This window comes from Impatiens glandulifera, chromosome 3, assembly GCF_907164915.1.
Source record: "Impatiens glandulifera chromosome 3, dImpGla2.1, whole genome shotgun sequence".
NCBI classification, from domain to species: Eukaryota; Viridiplantae; Streptophyta; class Magnoliopsida; order Ericales; family Balsaminaceae; genus Impatiens; species Impatiens glandulifera.
In genome coordinates, this window is record NC_061864.1 from 24,772,768 (window position 1) to 24,785,144 (window position 12,377).

General features: G+C 33.2%; 2 non-coding genes across 2 annotated transcripts; both read right to left on the reverse strand.

The window, feature by feature from the left end:
• Positions 1 to 2,598: 2,598 nt before the first annotated feature.
• Positions 2,599 to 2,680, reverse strand: TRNAS-UGA. Its single transcript has one exon. It is a non-coding gene; the product is annotated as a tRNA-Ser (tRNA).
• A 481-nt stretch (positions 2,681 to 3,161) lies between these two features.
• Positions 3,162 to 3,243, reverse strand: TRNAS-UGA. The gene has a single exon. It is a non-coding gene; the product is annotated as a tRNA-Ser (tRNA).
• Between the last annotated feature and the right edge of the window lie 9,134 nt (positions 3,244 to 12,377).

Sequence of the window (12,377 nt, forward strand, 5' to 3'; positions counted from 1 at the left end):
CACTTATAATCCTGTTAAGGATTGAAAATCTGTTTCTATTCTTAGACAAATCGTAGCAAACTTTTGAACGGTTTTAAGTGTGGAAAATGTCTGTAAGATTTAAAGCGGTAGATATAAGAATGAATGAAGCAATGAAAAAACAACACAAAATTTTATGGATGTTTGGAGATAGAAACTCAAACGTCACCCCTTCTTGTGTTTCAAGAAGGATTCCACTAGAAGACTTTGATTTGTATAAACGCTACACAAACCCACTCAGATCACAGGTCTTAACACTTGTTTGTCTGAACTTCTAGCTCTCACACTATCTTGTTGAACAGACGACTATTTGTTCAACTTACAAAAATAAAATGATTGTTTAATGATATAGAAGATTGTCAAGTAAACTATCTTGTATGACCGTCGTGTATATTTTGCGAACTTTTTCGAACTTCAACGAACTACCTCACCGTTGTTCTCTGAAGCCTTTCTATATTTGAGGCGTGACAACGGTCAAATCCATTTTATTGATACGTGACAACATTACGATTGTTGTATGTCTGGCGTACTGAGTTTTAGTGCGCAAGGGAATGGAATATTCGTTTATCATTTTGTATGTCAGAGTAGAGAGTTTGTTGTACATTTTGTCGTATTGCAATTTATGAGTGCTTAACTACTTGACCTAGCTGATATGCATTCAACTGATGTGGAACTTAACTGATAGCGATCTCTATTAATGATCAACTCTACTGATGAGCTACTCTACTGATAGAGAATCCAGTTGTTGATCAGCTCAGTTGCTAATGAACTCTGCTGATGGGAAACTCTATTGATGATCAACTCTGTTAATGAGCTACTCTGTTGATGATCAGCTCTATTAATGAGCTACTCTGCTATAACGAACTCAGCTGTTGATCAGCACAGCTGTTAGCAAACTCTATTGATGGTGAGCTCTACTGCTAGCGAATTCTATTGTTTGAGCAATTCTGTTGTTAATGAACTCTACTGTTTGATCAACTCTACTGCCAACGAGCTCTACTATTTGAGCAACTCTACTGTTTGATCAACTCTGTTGTCAGCGAACTCTACTGTCTAAGCAAACTTAGATGAGAGTGAGTCTGTTGATGGCAACTCTATTGTTAGCGAGTCTTCAGATGATGGCAGCTCTGCTGTTAGAGAGTCTTTGATTTTAATTGCGCATTAACACATTGTTGAACTTAGTTTTATTCATTCATCAAAATCATGTGTATTCATTTTAATTATCTTAAGTTTGTTTTAATCGATTAAAACGTTTTTATAACTCAACTTAATTTAACGAGTTTTTCTTTAACTTAATTTAACAATTTTCCCATTTTTTCTTTTTAATTTAATTTAACAACAATATATTTTAAATTTATTTTTAAATTATATTTTTATATATTTTATTTGAATATTTATTTAGATAAAATAATGTTTTAAAATATATTTAATTATATTTTAATTACACTTGTCTGTTAAAACTCAACTTTAAGTGTTTAATTGAGTATTTAAAATTTTGATGTTTTTGTTTGATTAATTTAATATTTTATCTTTTTGATATCTAAGTTATTTCGTATTTAAAATTCATATTGCAAAATTAAATTTTTTTTTTATCAAATACTACCGCACTTTAGTGTTCAATTAGACATGGAGATTTATTTAGAAGCTTAAGCCATAATAATCTCAATAATATGGTATTGAAAAAAATGAAGACTTATATTGTAGTGGTAAAACACAATAAATATAAATTTTTATTGTAGGTATATTTTTTGTTATAACACATTCATTCTTCTTACCAATGAAAGAGTTTTTGATCAAAACCTTTTTTGTTTCACAATCTATTCTATATTTTTATAAGCAATCAATATTCATTGGGTTCGACAATGTTTAGTAACATAGTTGAACATTATATAATCTTTATCTCTTCATTTAATCGAAAAATTTGCCTTCCAATAGTGACATCATAGTTTAGTATGGGACGAATTCCCAACATATGAAGCTTTCTCTTAATTATATGCATTAAAATTTCTTTTGACTACCATTTCTAAAAACAAAAGCTCTTGTTATATAGAATAAAATATTTATCCAAATTAACTTCTCTTTATAGACAAAAATAATGACTAATTTAGAGAATTTACAAGTCATACTAAATTCGCCACGCATATGTCCTCCCAAAATCTAACTGATAATGGTATAATTAAACACCATTTAGGCATGAAAGCTTTATTGAAACATTTTAAATCGCGAATGTACGGACCACCATAATTTGTCTTTATTCTCATCTAACCAAATGGGTAAATAAAGACTCAGAAAACCGCAATGAGTATCTCTATCTAAACATGTAACATATTTTGGAATACAAAATAATGAATCATATATGCACATAAAATCAAGAGAACTTTTAATATTGGTCAATATTCCCCTTTAGTTAAGAATTTACACTTCCACACAAATAACCTTGTTTTCATCTTTGTAATAGTAGAATCCCATGACACTTTGCTTCTACGATTAGCATCCACAGATAATCTGAGATTTGCATTAAAATAAAATATTACTTACCCAAATTCATGTGAATGCCCCAATTTCAAAAAAAAAAAAAAACGTCGACAGCAGGGTTCGAACCTGCGCGGGCAAAGCCCAACAGATTTCAAGTCTGTCTCCTTAACCACTCGGACATATCGACATGTGTCTAAATTCCACGTTCAACTCTTTAAATAAAACAAAGTCATGCATTATACAAACACAAACCTCCTTAATATGATTTTTTTTAAAAAGGTATGTATATTAAAATGATTAAACAAATCGTCGACAGCAAAGACGAAGCCCAAAAGATTTTAAGTCTGTCTCCTTAACCACTCGAACATATCGACATGTGTCTAAATGCCACGTTCAACCCCTTAAATAAAAAAAGTCATATGCATTATACAACTTACAAAAACCTCCTTAATATAATTTTTTTTGGAAAAGGTATGTATATTAATAATGAAACAAATCGTCAACAACAGAGTTTGAACCTATGCGGGCGAAGCTCAAAAGATATAAAATATGTCTCCTTAACCACTCAAAGATATCGACATGTATCTAAATGCCACGTTGGAAAAGGAGCATATGTATTATGCAACAACTTACACAAACCTTCTTAACATGATTTTTTTTGAACAAATCGTCGACAACAGGGTTCAAACCTGCGAGGGCGAAGCCCAACAAATTTCAAGTCTGTCTCCTTAACCACTCAGACATATCGACATGTGTCTAAATATCACGTTCAATATCTTAAATAAAGAAAAAAGAGTCATGAATTATACAACAACTTACACAGACCTTTGAAAAATGTATGTATATTAAAAATGATGAAACAAATCGTCAACAACAGGGTTTGAACCTGCTCGACGAAGTCTAACCGATTACATGCCTGTCTCTTTAACCACTCAGAGATATCGACATGTGTCTTAATATGAATGTTCTCAACATTCATATATTTATCATTATTGACTTGTCCCCATTAGTCTAGATAACCCTACTACCTGTCCAAAAGATTTGTGTACGCGTACTCTCTTTATCTTTACCATGTTGTCTTTTATTTATTTTTAAATGTAAAAAAAATAAAATGCCCTTCAATCATAATTTTCACAAAAATTTAAAATCTCTCTTAAATTGTTATAATGGAATGCGTGAGAATGACATAAACAATAATCAGACATAGATTTAACGTGGTTCACCAAGATAGAACTTGACTACGTCCACCTAGAAAAGAGAGATTATTATTGAGAAGATTGTTTACAGAGATGATATGACAAAAAAGGGTTATAACACGAGTTTATATAACACTCGGTCCCCTGAAACTCTAATAGAGAAACCCTAACAAATAGAGAATTGGGTCGGCCCATTAAGAAGACCCAACTATTCAAGTCTATTCAACAAATCTCCACCTTGACTTGAATTCTCTCAGATGTCCCAAGTGCATTAGTCAATGCCCAGATCTCCCAAATACATTCGTCAATGTCAGATGGTCCAAATGCACTCGCCAGTGCCGGATGGCCCAGATGCACTCGCCGGTGCCGGATGGCCCAAATGCACTCGCCGGTGTGGGATGACCCAGATGCACTCGCCGGTGCCGGATGACCCATATCATTCGTCAATACCAGATGACCTAGATGCATTACTAGTCAATACCCAGATGATCCAGAGGCATTAGTCAATGCCCAGATAACCCAGATACATTAGCCAATGCCCAGATGTTCTAGATGCATTAGTCAATGCTTAAATATCCCAGATGCATTAGTCAATGCCCACATGTTCAATCTTCTCTATCTCTCTATTCTAAAGTTTCCCCTAAGGCAACTTAACAGTTTCTGACGTTAAACAAGTCCAAACAATGTTGGAACTTGCTATGAGAAACTGGCTTGGTGAACATATCAGTAGGATTGTCAGTAGTTCCTACCTTTTTCACCTTTATCCTCTTCTCGGTCCTTAAGAAATGATATCACACGTCAATATTCTTAGTCCGTTCATGATGAACTTGATCTTTGGCTAAGCATATAACACTCAGATTATCACAGAAGACAGTTACTTGATCCTGATGTAGGCTCAGATCACTAATTAGTCCTTTCAGCCATATTCCCTCTTTAACAACTTCTATTAATGTCATGTACTCTGCTTCTGTTGTAGAAAAACTCATAGTAGGTTGCAGAGTCGCTTTCCAACTAACAATTGAGCCCCCAAGAGTAAATACATAACCAATCATAAATCTCCTACTTCAACGTCTCCAACATAATCAGAATCTGAATACCCAATAATCAGACATTGTGTATCACCTCCATATATAAGACCAACATCAAAAGTTCCCTATAGATACTGAATATCCTCTTCACAGCTTGCCAATGCTCCTTCCCTGGTTGTACCATAAATCTGCTCACAACACTCACTGCATGTGCCAGATCTGGTCTTGTACAAACTATAGCATACATCAAACTCTCTAACTCCCTACTGCACTAGAATAAGGAACTCGAGTCATATACTTTTTCTCTTTATCTGTTTGAGGAGCAAGCAAAGTAGTAAGATGAATATTAACAACACAAGGTGTATCTATAGGTTTAGTTGATGACATCCAAAACCTTGACAACACCTTCTCAATGGAACCTTTTTGTGACAAGAAAAGTTTCTTCTAGCCTTTATCTCTAAGAATCTCCATTCCTAGAATTTTCTGAGCTGCTCCTAGATCCTTCATCTCAAACTCAACATTTAGAAGATCTTTTAGGTTCTAAACATCTGTTTTGCTCTTTGCTGCTACCAACATGTCATCTACATACAGGACTAGCTAGATGAATGAGTCATGCTTCAACTTGTTGTAGTACACACAATAGTCATATGCACTCCTCTTGTAGTTAAGAGACATCATAAAGTTGTTAAACCTTTTATACCACTGCCTTGGAGACTGTTTAAGTCTGTATAAAGACTTCTTCAACTTGCAAACATATTTTTCCTTTCTTGGAACTTGGAAACCTTCTAGCTGAGCCATGTATATTTCTTCCTCTAGCTCTCCATGTAGAAAGCCTATTTTCACATTAAGTTGTTCGAGCTCCAAATCATGATGTGTCACTATTGCTAGTAACACCCTGATAGAAGTATATTTGACTACTGGTGAGAAAATTTCGTTATAGTCTACTCCCTCCTTCTAATTGAACCCCTTGCAACAACTCGAGCCTTAAACTTGACTCCTTCAATAGCTGTTATACCCTCCTTTTTCTTGAAAACTCATTTGCAGGTAATAACCTTTCTCCCTATAGGAAAAAAGACTAACTCCCAAGTATGATTTTTGTGAAGTGATTCCATCTCATCTCCCATTGTTGTGAACCACTACACAACTTCAAACCCGGATACAACTTCATTGTAAGTGGATGGTACAAACGTATTCACTTTCTCCTCAGTAACCTGTAGTGCATAACCAACCATATCTTCATAACCGTATCTCTAAGGTGGTCTAACTTCAATCCTCCTTAACCGACCTTCAACTACACTCTCATGAATAACTTTAGACGGTTGAGTATCTAATTGTTCAGACTCTGGCAGCTGACCCTCAACGTGGGGTTCTTTTTCCTTTTGTAGAGTAGTTTCTAACTCCACATGTTTGTTAGCACTACTGCTTTCTCAATAGAGTTAAGTATAGAGTTCCATCAAAGATGACGCTTCTACTCAGAATATCTCTTTTTTCAGATGGAGACCATACTTTGTATCCTTTTACACCATCTCCATAGCCCACAAATACTCCTTTCTTCGCTCTTGGATCTAGTTTACCGTCATTGACATGATAATAAACTGTGCAACTAAAGACTTTTAGACCCGAGTAATTAGTAGATTTTCCAGACCATACCTCATAAGGTATTTTGCAGTTAATCCCGGTGTGAGGCCCGCGATTTATCAAGTAACATGATGTAGTTATCGCCGCTGCCCAAAAACTTTTATCAAGCTTTGCATTAGGGAGCATTTACCTTGCTTTTTCCAGTAATGTCTGATTCAATCTTTCAGCTATACCATTCTTCTGTGGCGTATGCCTTACTGTGAGATGTCGAGCAATCCTTACATCCTTGTAGAACTGATTGAAATCAAATGAACAAAACTCCAGACCATTGTCAGTTTGCAACCTTTTGTTTTTCTTTCCAGTTTGATTTTCCACCAACGTTTTCCATTCTTTAAAGTATCTGAAGGCTCCTCCTTTATTTTTCATGACAAACAACCAAGTCATCCTTGAAAATCATCAATAATCGTCAAGAAGTATCTCTGACCTCTAATAGATTCAACGCTAACTGGACCCCAACAATCTGAATGGATATAATCAAGTGTGTCTTTTGTCTTGTGAATAGCCTTTGGAAATTTGTTGTGATATAGTTTCCCAAAAACACAATGCTCACAAAAGTCAAGACTCGTGATCTTGTGACCTCCAAGAAGATCCTCCTTTGCTAGAATATGCATCACCTTTCACTCATATGACCAAACCTCATATGCCAAAGTTTAGTCATATCATTCTTGTGAATATCTGAGGATGCAACGGAAACAGAACCTGAGACAGTAGAATCCTGCAAGAAATACAGAGTGCCATTCTTGACACCTTTCAGAATAACATCAGAACCCTTGCAGATATTCAGAACTCCACTTTCACCGTTGAACCAAAATCCTTTATTATCTAACATACTTAGAGATATCAAGTTCTTAGTAATAAGTGGAACATGTCTAACCTCATTTAGTGTACAAAATCTATCATCGTGTGTCTTGATCTTGATTGAGTCAATCCTAACTGCCTTACAAACAAAACTATTGACCATAGAAACACTGCCACCATCTACCTGTTTGTAATATTCAAACCACTCTCTTCGAGAACAAATATGATACAAAGCTCCGAAATCAAGAACCCATGCATCAGTTTGATGGGTAAGACTATCTACCACTAGAGCAATGTCATCATTAGATAATATATTATCTTCTGCAACAGCTGCAGAACCATAATCAAATTTATGTGAATTTTCTTAAAAGGGCATTCATTCTTCCAATGTCCTTTCTCTATGCAGTAATTGCAGATATTAGTCGGCTTAGGACCATTTGAAGTAAACGACTTGTCGCGTTTCTTCTCTTTCCCTCGCCCGTTACTTCTACTAGTAAACAACCCCGAAGCTTGACTATCTGTAACTATACCAGACGCCATATGACGTAGATCCCTTGAATGAAGGGCAAACCTGACATCTTCCAGACTTACTGTATCTTTCCCAACAATGAAAGACTGGACAAAATTTTCATATGATGGAGGCAAAGATACTAACAAGATTAATGCAACATCTTCATCATCAAACTTAACATTAATATTTCTTAATTCTAACATAATAGAATTTAATTGATTTAGGTGTTCTCTGATTTGCATACCTTCCTGCATTCATAGAGTGAACAAACATTGCTTTAGAAGCAACTTATTGGTGAGTGACGTCGTCATATAGAGACTCTCCAACTTCAACCATAATCTAGTGGCATTATCCTCCTCTAAGACATCGATGATAACATCGTCTACAAGACACAACATTATTGTTGAATGCGCCTTCTCCTCCAGAATGACAATCTTAGCGGTTATATCTGTTCCTGATGACACTTTTAGTGCCCCCATATGCCCTGTTGTTTTAGCAAAGCCCGCATCTTGATCTACCATATGCTAAAACTATTTCTCCCTGTGAACTTGTCGATTTTAATGTTCACTGCTGCCATCTCAGTTGAAGAACAACAAACGACCGACTTAATCTGGCTCTGATACTAGTTTGTTATAACGGAATGCGTGAGAATGACATAAACAAACAGAGATTAAACGTGGTTCACCAAGATATAACTTCGCTACGTCCACCCAGAAGAGAGAAATTATTATTGAGAAGATTGTTTACAGAAATGATATGACAAATTAGAGTTATAACACGAGTTTATATAACACTCGGTCCCCTGAAACCCTAATACAGAAACTCTAACAAATAGAGAATTGGGTCGGCCCATTAAGAAGGCCCAACTATTCAAGTCTATTCAACATAAATATTACTAAATTTGTTTTATATAGATAATTATAATTGTCAAAATCGCATAAATCACTTTTATCAAATAATTTACATCAAACATGATTAACTAATGATACTAGCATTAAAGGACTACGGACGGATCCAATTGAAGTTTGGGTGGGCTGCAAAAATGAAAAAATAAATGGAATAAATTTGAAAAAACGAGATAAAAAAAGTAATACCTAACTCAAGTGAGTGTGATTTTAAAAATTGTTAAACTAACAACTGACACCTAATTACAACTATATATTTTTAAAAATTAGGTTGGATATGGAAAATTAGGGATGTAAATGAGCCGAGCCGAACAGTATCAAGCTCGAGCTCGGCTCGTCTGTTATATATTCGGGCTCGAGCTCGGCTCGAGCTCGTTTCGAGCTTTTATAATCGAGCTCGAGCTCGGCTCGTATGAATTTAGTTGAGCTCACGAGCCGCTCGTATTCGGCTCGTTTAAAGCTCGTTTAGAAAGCTCGTTTAGAGCTTGTTTAAAAAGCTCGTTTATGAGCTCGTTTAAAGCTCGTTTATAACTTAAACAATGAAATGAATGCAACATTAAAGTAAAAATTGTAAATATACTTTTCAAGTGCTATGTGTAACAAATTAGTGGAAATAAACTATCAAAATGATAAAACACTAGCTAATAACATAATTACAAAAAGCATTTTGCTTTAGTTTTAGAATACTTCTAAAAAGGCCATAACACACAAATATTATCAAAAATATTTTGCTATTATCAAAAGTATTTTGCAATCATCTAATAAGATAAAGCATCTTGCTTTAGTTGGAGTATATTTCAAAAAAGACCAAAACACTTGCATATTATCAAGAGCATTTTGCTCTCCTCCAGCAACATCTTACCATTATAGATTACTATCACAAAATCAACATACCTACATCATAAATAACACATCATCAGTATTCATTATTTTCATTTCATAATATGATTACAAAATAAATAAATATTTAACACTAGACAATAAAATAAAGGATTATGTTATAAAGCATTTTGCGTAGTTGTAGTATACTTTGAAAAATGTCATTACACTATCATATTATCAAAAATATTTTGTTCTCAATTCTCATCCAGCAACATCTTACAATTTATTATCACAAAATCAACATACCTACATTATATATAACACATCATCATCATTACTTATTTCAGTTCATAATATGATTATCAAACAAACAAATATTTAACAGTCAACCAATAATTATATTATATAAACTTACCAATTTCATAATTATGCCAGAGAAGTCACAACCATTGACTGTAAGACTTTAAGTCAATATATTTTAACTATTGCATAAATAAAAGGATATCAAATATACACCATAGTAATTAGGCTTACAGATTCCATCACCTGAATCAAAAATATGTCAACTGGACAGTTATTAGGGCACAGTTAATTCTAGATCCCTTCAATACTAATAAATCGTTCTACAGTTTTAACCAAATGACCAATTTCAGGTAATGGAATCGATCAGGATCAAATTCATTCACTCTACTTTCCCCTTGAAATAAAACCCTCCTCAAAAGACAACTTAGCACAACAACAGGATCCATTAATGAGCAATGAAAAGTATGCAGCTAATGATATAATTTACATCTTAGTTCGTCCATCCGAACCAAAAACGAAAGAGATTTCTGCAGAAATCTTAGGCAGGTATCGGATCTACTAGACAGATCATTCATTCTACTTGCTCGATTCAGAACAGAAAAGATCATATATATATATGATATTCTTTTAAGAACATTTTTAAATCTCAGACAGGTATCGGATCAACTAGACAGATCATTCTACTTGATCGAATCTGAACAGCAAAAATCATATATTATAAATAAATTACCTCAAACCCTAATATCAGTATAGAATTCATGTAGATCTACAAAATTCATACAAAGCTGAAACATGGAATGATTGAAATCTTATATCAAAACATTAAAGACACGTCCGTGGAGAGAAAAGAAAAGCGAGAAAACCTGGACAGCAGAAAAAGCAAAGAGATCAATACACAGTGTAGATTCCTAGCAAAGTGTCTCGAAATCTTGTACGCAATCTAGTCAATCCCTTCTCTTTCTAGTCAACTAAGAGCATGATGAGAATGGTGGGAATAATAAACTCTTTTCTTTTTCCTTGTGAGCTGCAACCTTGAAAACCTAGACGGAAGAGAAGAGAGAGTTATGAGAGATAGAAGGATGAATGACCCTCTTTCAGTTCTTCTACATAGTTCTAGAGGTATCTTTTAAAAAATATATATTTATTAATTTAAATTTAATTAAAGATTATTATTATATTAATTATTTTAATATATATATTACTTAATTTTTTATTTTTTTATAATTTATATAATCGAACATGTTCGTGAGCCTATTAACGAACTTGTTCGCGAGCCTATAAGCGAGCCTATAAACGAACATGTTCGTGAGCTTACGAGCCGAATATCGAGAAGCTCAAGCTCGGCTCGTTTAAATTTTCGAGCTTTTAAACGAGCCTAAGCTCGGCTCGTTAAGATTAACGAACGAGCTCGAACAAGCTTTTTGCCGAGTCGAGATTCGAATAGCTCGCGAGCAGCTCAGTTCATTTACATCCTTATGGAAAATCATTCCTGATTTTGATAATGTTAATTATTTTAAAAATAATTATTTATTGTGAAATATTATTTGGATACAAAGTAATAAACACAATTTCATAAATAAAAAATATCTATAAATTGATTTATTTAAGGATTTGTGAAATCGTTAACCCTATATTTTATATTAGGTTTGTTCGTTTATGATAATTTTTCTTATATTATCATTGTTACTCTCAAATAGTTAATCTCATTCTGTTTAGGTGTGTTTGGTGACAATATGAAATATCGTATTTTTTATTATTATTTTTGACGTAATGTTTAAATGAGAATATTTATATCCTATTTCATTCACTTATAAAAAAAATTCATAAATTATAAAAAAACATGCCCTCTCTTTAATCTGCACCACTCGATGATCTATATCTTTACTCTGTCTATCTATATATATATATATATATATATATATATATATATATATATATATATATATATATATATATATATATATATATATATATATATATATATATAAAAGGAAAATTTTGCTTAAGATGGTTGGGCTTAAGCCTAGGTGTTCATAATTTGTTCGGTTTTGAGGTTATTCGAGTTTTTCGGTTCAATTTATTTGAATTTTTATTTTTTTAACCATTTCAAAAATCGAACCGAATTCAAATTTGATATTCGGTTCGAATTTCGAATTCAAACCGAATTCGATTTTTTTATTTTTAGAATAAATGAGAACTAGAATAACTCAAAATAAATTGCACCAGCCAAGAATTGAACCCAGATTTGTACCCAGCTAAGTTTGGAAGAATAAATAATAAAAAATAAATTCGTTTTCGGTTTGATTTTCGAGTTAAAACCCAAACTCGAAAACAAATTCGAAAACCGTATTTGAATTCGAATTGGTTTGAAATTTGATTCGAAAACCAAAAATAAAATAAAATTCAAATTCGGTAAATTCAAATTCGGTCGAATATTCGGTTAAGACCAAATATTGAACACCCTACTTAAACCTCAGTAGTTTAATCACATTAATTATTTAAATATTTGATTTTTTTATAAACAACTTTCATGGCAAAGAGCTAAATAACTAATGTTTCAAGTAGATCACATTATTATTATTATTATTATTATTATTATTATTATTATTATTAGAAAATGAATTATTTAAAAACTTTTGAGATTTTAATATCGTCGATTTTTCAATAATTGTAATCGTTTGTT